The sequence below is a fragment of the Oryzias latipes genome, chromosome 15, assembly GCF_002234675.1.
Source record: "Oryzias latipes chromosome 15, ASM223467v1".
NCBI classification, from domain to species: domain Eukaryota; kingdom Metazoa; phylum Chordata; class Actinopteri; order Beloniformes; family Adrianichthyidae; genus Oryzias; species Oryzias latipes.
Window position 1 is genome coordinate 26,210,970 of NC_019873.2, and position 7,210 is coordinate 26,218,179.

A 7,210-nucleotide genomic window follows, 5' to 3' on the forward strand; every position below is an offset into this window, starting at 1 on the left:
TCGAGGCCTGGAGTTTGACATCCCTGTTTTATGGGCATGCTAGAGACAACAGGTCATGGTGAACACTGAAACAAGATGCAAAGGTTAAAGTAATAAGGTAGGTGAGACACAAGCGTGTTGTTGTTGCAAGTTGTTTAAATTAATTTGGGTAAGAACGTACGATTGTCGTGCACGTGGTGAGAGAATCATTTGTAAGGATAATGTAGGTTATAGACACTTATGATGGGTGATGCTGTTGTATGGTGCCCTTACTCAGGCACCAAAAGGCAGTTACCTGCACCTGCAGACCCCATGCACGTGGCATTGACTCGTTCAGTAAGGACTCAGTAGTGACTTACTTAAGGTTAGAGTGCAGCACAAGGGCAAGTACGACAGCATCACCTGTACGGCATGATTGCATGCACCGTACATTAGCTTTACAATAGTGTTAAACTCCATTATTCAATATATCACTGTGCTCATTTTAACGACCCTTCGTGGGTCTGGATACCTCAAAAACTCACAGCACCTCTACGGACATGTGACTAGGGCTTTAACCAAGTGTTTTGGCATTGTTAGTTTTTTGTACAAAAAAGAAAAAAGAAGAGTGGTTGCAGACAGGATTTTTAATCATTTCTCTGTAAATTACCAATCTTGAAACCTAAAAACACCAAAGGTCAGTACAACCATTTCAACCATTGCTGGCAGCTACATTTTAGTTGTTAAGGGAGTCAATCCAAATATTTTCCTGGATTTTGCAAAAATAATGATGATGGCATGTGAAAAGATCAGCAGTACAAAACAGAGAAAGTAGTTTGATAGAGAGAAAAAAAACATCCATTAACTGCAAGGCAGATGTTAAACAATACAGCTGATATGATAGATGCAGCTTTTGCCTCCAGTGGACATGATCACATTACTGTTTTGTTGCTCCTTTAATGGCTTCATCGTCTGAGCTCCGTCTCCAAGGAAGAGGAACCAGTTACCACCAGGGATGCTCTTATCTGTTGCCACAAAGCAGCATTTTATTACTAATGGTACAGCGATCCGGCGTAGGGGCCCGCCCCGCACATTATGAGTCTTGACCTGAGGCGGTTCCCTGCATAGCTGGAGAGATTTTCATGGACTGAGATGGCATCTAATCACTTTGTCCACACCAGAGCAGCCTTTGTTTGAGGCGGGAATTGCCTCGCTGTCAGACAAAAACATGAAACTGTCTCTAATTGAATGCATATTTGTGTCAGGGCAGAGGCTAATGAGGACTCACTCTGTGTTCATGGGGATAAATGACAGCTCTGAGCTCAGTCATTGTGAAACAAATCCTCCATCTATGAACAACCTGCTCCATTTTCAAAATACAGGTTTAGAAAGTTAGTTTTAGCTAGATTTTTCAAAAAATGATCTTTGTTTGAATTTACTTGAAAGTTGAGATTTACGCAGTTTACGTGTATTTTATGTAGTTAATACACAAATATTATGTAAATCTTTTGCAATTGTGCATGATTTTTGGAAGATGCATACACAACTTTTTGTTTCCATGACCGTTCTACCTGTCTAACGGACTTAACATCATATACCACTGATGTATAGCTTTTATATCGCATATACGGCGTACCTTTCACCTTCTAATTATGTAATTGACGCACAAATCACTATTGAATTGCATATAAACAGCACAACAATCACGCACAGTTCCTGTTTTACTCTGATTTACGTGTTCTTTGTATACTTCGGTTATTAAAACGTGGTTCGTTTGTGGTACATCTGTGAAGAACCGCAACTTTTACCACATATATTCACGCATGACCAATTTTCATCTGTGCAATATGTGTGTGTAATGGCTGTGTGACGCGGCTTTAACAGAAATCTGGTTTGCAGTTAAAAAAGCAGATTCATGCAGGAGCGGGTAAGCTTAACTGGGTTTTGTCTACTCTTGCTGTAAAATATCATCCAACATGCACAATCTGTGTCGCAGTACCAGCAAAGAAGTCAACTAAATAACCAGTCCTACCCTCTTAATGACTCTGACATCTCCTGCTGGGTCCATTTGTCATTTGCAGGAATTAATACGTTATTCAGTCAGTGGGAAAGTTTGAGTCAATTACTTGTGCCTGAAAGCAGCCGATGTCAAAGAACAGCAGGAGGAGACGTTATGTGAATGAAGCTGGAACATCTAATTAAAAAAAAAAACTGTTTTAGTGTATTTAAAAAAATTGCAGACTCAGTATCCACTAATAAAAGATTTCCAGAAACTTAAAGCGGAAGCTCTAGAGCAGAAGAAAATCCTAGCATCCACTTTATACTGGTATACTTTGATGCATGGAATTGCAGCACCCAGGGTTCCATTACAATAGATTCTGGAGGGCTGTTTTCCGTGAATGCAACTTGATGTAAGTGTACAATAAACCCTGTGTGCATATTCAGGGAATGTTGCAGAGAAAAGGGTAGCAATATTCATGTTTTATTTATGTCGCATATACATCTAGATGCAATATATTTGTGCAAATACATAGCATCTATATGTATATGCATTTTTTTCATGAGACATAAGGTTCTTGCACGTCACAAAACAATTCCTGCAAATCCTTGTGTGCCCCCCTCTGTATGCAGCAGCTTTTTGCACCTAGGGTCTCCGTAATGTTTCACATAATCAGATAAAAACAAGCAAAATGGGTCCTCAGGTGGAACAACACACAAGGCTGAAAGATTACACCAACCGCTTCACCCCCACCCTCACAAACTGATCCTGAGCCTCCCTTTTTTTTTTTTTTTTGTAATTCCTGATGCGTCGTGGGGACACACCACCTAAGGTGGCATTAATCCTTTTCCCTCCACACAGCAATTACTGGAAAAAGTTATGATGTTTCGGCAGTGAAGCAGGAGACAAGCTGGAAAAATATAACAAGGATTCATTTGGGAGAAATTAGTGGCGGCGAGTGGATCTCAGCAGCTCATAATCTCTTATGTGACTGTGAGACTTCAGCTTCATCTCTTCATCTTCAGACTCTTTACAGCTGTTCAAGTAAACACAACATGTCCGCAAATTTTTTAATTTCCCATTAAGTGGGCAAAGGGGATTTGGGAGTTACAGCTTCTATGTATATGTATATTTTTTTCAACTGTAGGCACATTTTGCGTATACACTGCAAACTATTTGGCATTTTAGACGTTCAAGTACAGAAGGTGCTCGCGGCCTACCTTGCTTTCTTTCTTTTTGGCCGTTTTCCAGTGATATCGACATTGTTTTCTCGTGATAACATAAACCTTTCTTTTTTTTTTTTTTTTTTTTCAATTTACCCGCCTGTGCAGCTGTAAACCTTCTCCTTAAATGTCGATGACTTATTTGGACGTTGTTTATGACCAACAACAAGATCAGCACGATCTCCGCCTGGGTTCAACCACGATTAAAGTAAAGAGTTTTAAGTTCTTCTGATCTTTGACATTTTCTCTGCTTTTGTTTTGCTGTGGATTTTAGAAAAATATCAAAAGTAAATTCTTCGTTGCCTCAGCATTACGAGAAAGCAAAAATTGTCAAATCGTGATATCTACTATCTTGTAATAACAACAACCTTGTTTTCTCATGAAAACATGATAGTAGAGCTGGATATCAGAAGAAAACGGGCAACCAAAAATAAAAAGGAAGTACCTATTTGCATGTAAAATGGGTGCAGGCACTGTAGCAATGCGCATTTTGACCACACGGATAAGGCGTGGCTGACATATATTTCCATCACTTTTGTGCTTGGTTGCACATACATATGTGCAAATATCACCGGCCTAACAAAAAGGTAAGGTGGGCAATTAATGGCTTCAGTGTTCGAGATATTTTACCAGGTTTTAAGTTTAAATCAGCACAGTCAAGATTTTTTTTGTCTCATTAGGAGCTAGAAAAATTTGACCTAATACTCAAAAAAATCAATTTGCACTGTAATTCATGGTTCAATTTTAAAGATGTAAAAGTTCAATGAATGTTGTCAAGTTAGACTGGCATTCATTGTCATTAAAACAAAACTTTAGATTTATGCTCCAAGATAAGTGGTCCTTTTAGATTTTATGAGGACTCTCTTTTAATTCACGTTCTGTTCTAAAATGAGTCATTTCTACTCATTACACTAGTTTTTTGTCACTAAACAAAATAAACTACCATTTGGTTTAAAGCAACTCAAAAAGTATAAACCATTTGCATAGATTTCGCTAAAATGCTCATCATTGGGCTGTAGAACATTCCATTTGACATAATTCTAACAGTGAACTTATTAAACCTGAATGCCGGTGTTAATCTTATCATCAGATTTCTTGCTAAGCAACAATGATTTGCTGCATGTTCCGATAAATGTACTACTTTCTAGTGATTTTCTTCTTAAGATTAGTGTTCTTTTTAGGCTACCTCTTTTTGCAGTGCATGTGCGTTACATAAAACGTAAAAAAAAGGATGTAAACTACCGAATGATAACTAATTAAATGCAGCTGAGAACAGTTGGGTCTTTCACCTGGATTTAAATTAACAGAACATATCACACGATCTAAAACTTTCTGGAAATCTCTTCCAGATATGTGAAACTGACAACAGACTGGAATCAGCTGACTGGAGAGGTCGGGCTGCTGGTTAATGCAAAAAAAAGCTCTTTTAAGTAGGAACTTCAATGTACTACTGTATCCATGATACTTTTACGTTTTCCTCCTCTTTTATGAAACGTCTCAAGTTTGGCAGAGATTATGGGCTGCGTTTAAGCTGTCAGTGTATAATCCACTCCCTTTTGAGTCAGCCTTTTTCATACTGTTTAAAATTCAAACAGAGCATTTTATTCTCTGTGATTTTCACCTTTACAGAACTCATATTTTTGCTCAAACCAGCTGTTTACCTTCTGTTTTTTTAATTGGTTTTTAATCAGTGATCAGTGTACTGAAGATTAGTTGAGCCTGCAATCCTGGGTTATCTCATTTCACGTTGTTGCTAAGCCAAGTACAGATGCATTAGTGCACAGATTTATGTTGTGAGGCATTGCTCGGCGTCCTGGAATTGTTCCTCACAGAAAGCAGCAATCCATCACCTTAGATTTAAATATCTCGCCTGTTTGTTTGTGCTCACCACTGTAACCGTACATGTGAAGCGCCGCTGCATTCAATCAGTGACTAAATACCGTCTCAGTCTTCACTCGTGTATTTCTTATGTCAGCAGCTGGCAATTAGTCTGATCACAGGAAGGGTTTTCGGGACAGATGTCATACATGTTTTTGTGTACACGGGTAATTATTCCTTTTTAATGTTTCTCTTGCTTTAGATGGTTTCTAGATTGATTACCGGTACATCAATTCTTGATTATTTTATGAATAAATATTTAAAATTTGAAGTTTCTGTGGTGTGTTTTAAATCCGGTCCTTGTCTCTGTGTTGAAAGCTCAGGTGAAAGGTTAAAGCTCACCTGGTTTTTAATTCAGATCACTATTGAATTCTATAACTGATTTCACGTTTTTATACAATGACCGGTATGAACCCAATTGAGACAACTAGTGTTGTAATATTGGGCTATATGAATAAAATTGAAATGAATGGAATAGATTCAGACTCCAAAAAAAAGGCAAGCGCTCTAAATGGTGCACTGAGTAACAAGTAGTGCGGGAATTTGGACATAGCGTATATGTTTTACATCTGCAACTTTGGTAACAAAACATAAAGTAGATTTCTTTTGCACAGGCAATAAATTCATCACAATCTGTGGTTTTTCTTTCAGATAAAGGAAAAGTTGTCATAGTTTTCAGGCGAGACAGACCCAGACGCTGAAACTCAGAATGATCACACAGGTGAGTGACTTGGTAAGTGGTTTTAATTGCAAAGCAGATGACAAGGTTGTTTTCAGCAGGTTGCTGATACCGCGGCAGATCGGCTCTAAGGTTCTTCGAGGCAGCAGGTGAGTAGCAGATGACTTCCACACGGATGACCTTCGTTTTGACGAATCCTGAGACAAGGAGGCATAGGTTTAGAGCATGGCAAGGCAAAAGAAAGCTAGGCATGAGCAGGCAGACCAGGCGTAGTCACCATTAGGGGTAACGAACTGGCGTCGAATGATGGAGCTGGGTCTCCTTAAGAGCAGCAGGGTGATGAGGATGAAGTGGTCACAGCTGGTGGAGTCAGGAGCAGAGCAGAGCAGAGGGGGCGGGGCTGACAGAGGCACCATGACAAAAGTTTTAAGAAAAATTTATCGTTCTTTTGCTATTTTTTATTTTATTTAGCAAACCAGATTTTGTTTTCATTAAGCTTTGTTTATTTTTAAGATATAGTTGTTTTGTGGCACAATGTCTTCTTTTTTTATATGCATTTATATATATATATATATATGTATATAAATGTAGGTATTTTGTAAGAAGGAGACAAAAAACCTGCTGTGACAAATGTACAACTGGCATGGCAGTCATGGCTCATTTGTGCAGCTAAATGGACTGCAGCCACCGTTAAGGTCACATCTGTGCTTTGCTGCTCTGCCATGTCAGACATGGAGCTGCACGTCTGATGGAACCTTTTCAAATGAAGCTCTAAGTGATAAATCTGAGAGAAGTGTCCATGGAGCTGAAAAAAGAAATCTCTTAAAAACGAAAATGTTGGAATTTTTAAATAAAGCTTAAATAAGAAACAATTTGATTAGGTTCCTGCAAATATCTTTTGTTTTTCTTCTATTGAGTCTTCATCATGAGTAATAAGGTTTTACCTCAATAAACTCGGATACATTTGTCTCATGCACTTAATAAATGTAATGTATTCTGGCTTCAGTGTCTCTAATGTAAAGCTGCTTTCAGATAAAGCTTGGCTTTATCTGAACAGTCTTCCTGACTGTTCCACACCATTTTTTAACTTCTCAGAGCAACCAAGGCAAAGGCATGCAAGGACAATGCAGAAGACTCAGAAACAACAGCTGCTTTCATGGGATTTGTGGCCTCTACAACCTCGTCACTGCCCAGTTCAGTCAAATTCTCTTGTATCCCTTTCAACCTGGCATGAAAATGGATGGCTGTGCTGTCAGCTGTGCAATGCTCAGCCGTGTGCCAAGAAAATGCTTTTGAAACAGCCTCTCAAAGCTGGTCTGCCCTCACGGAGACAGGATGCTCGAGCACAAAACTACCAGATGATGACACCATGGGAGATGGAAGAGGAGCGAGAGTTGGTCAGTTTACCGGCTTTTATCCATCCATCAGGATCCAAATCAGCTGTTGCAACAACCCAAAATAAAGGAAGGATTG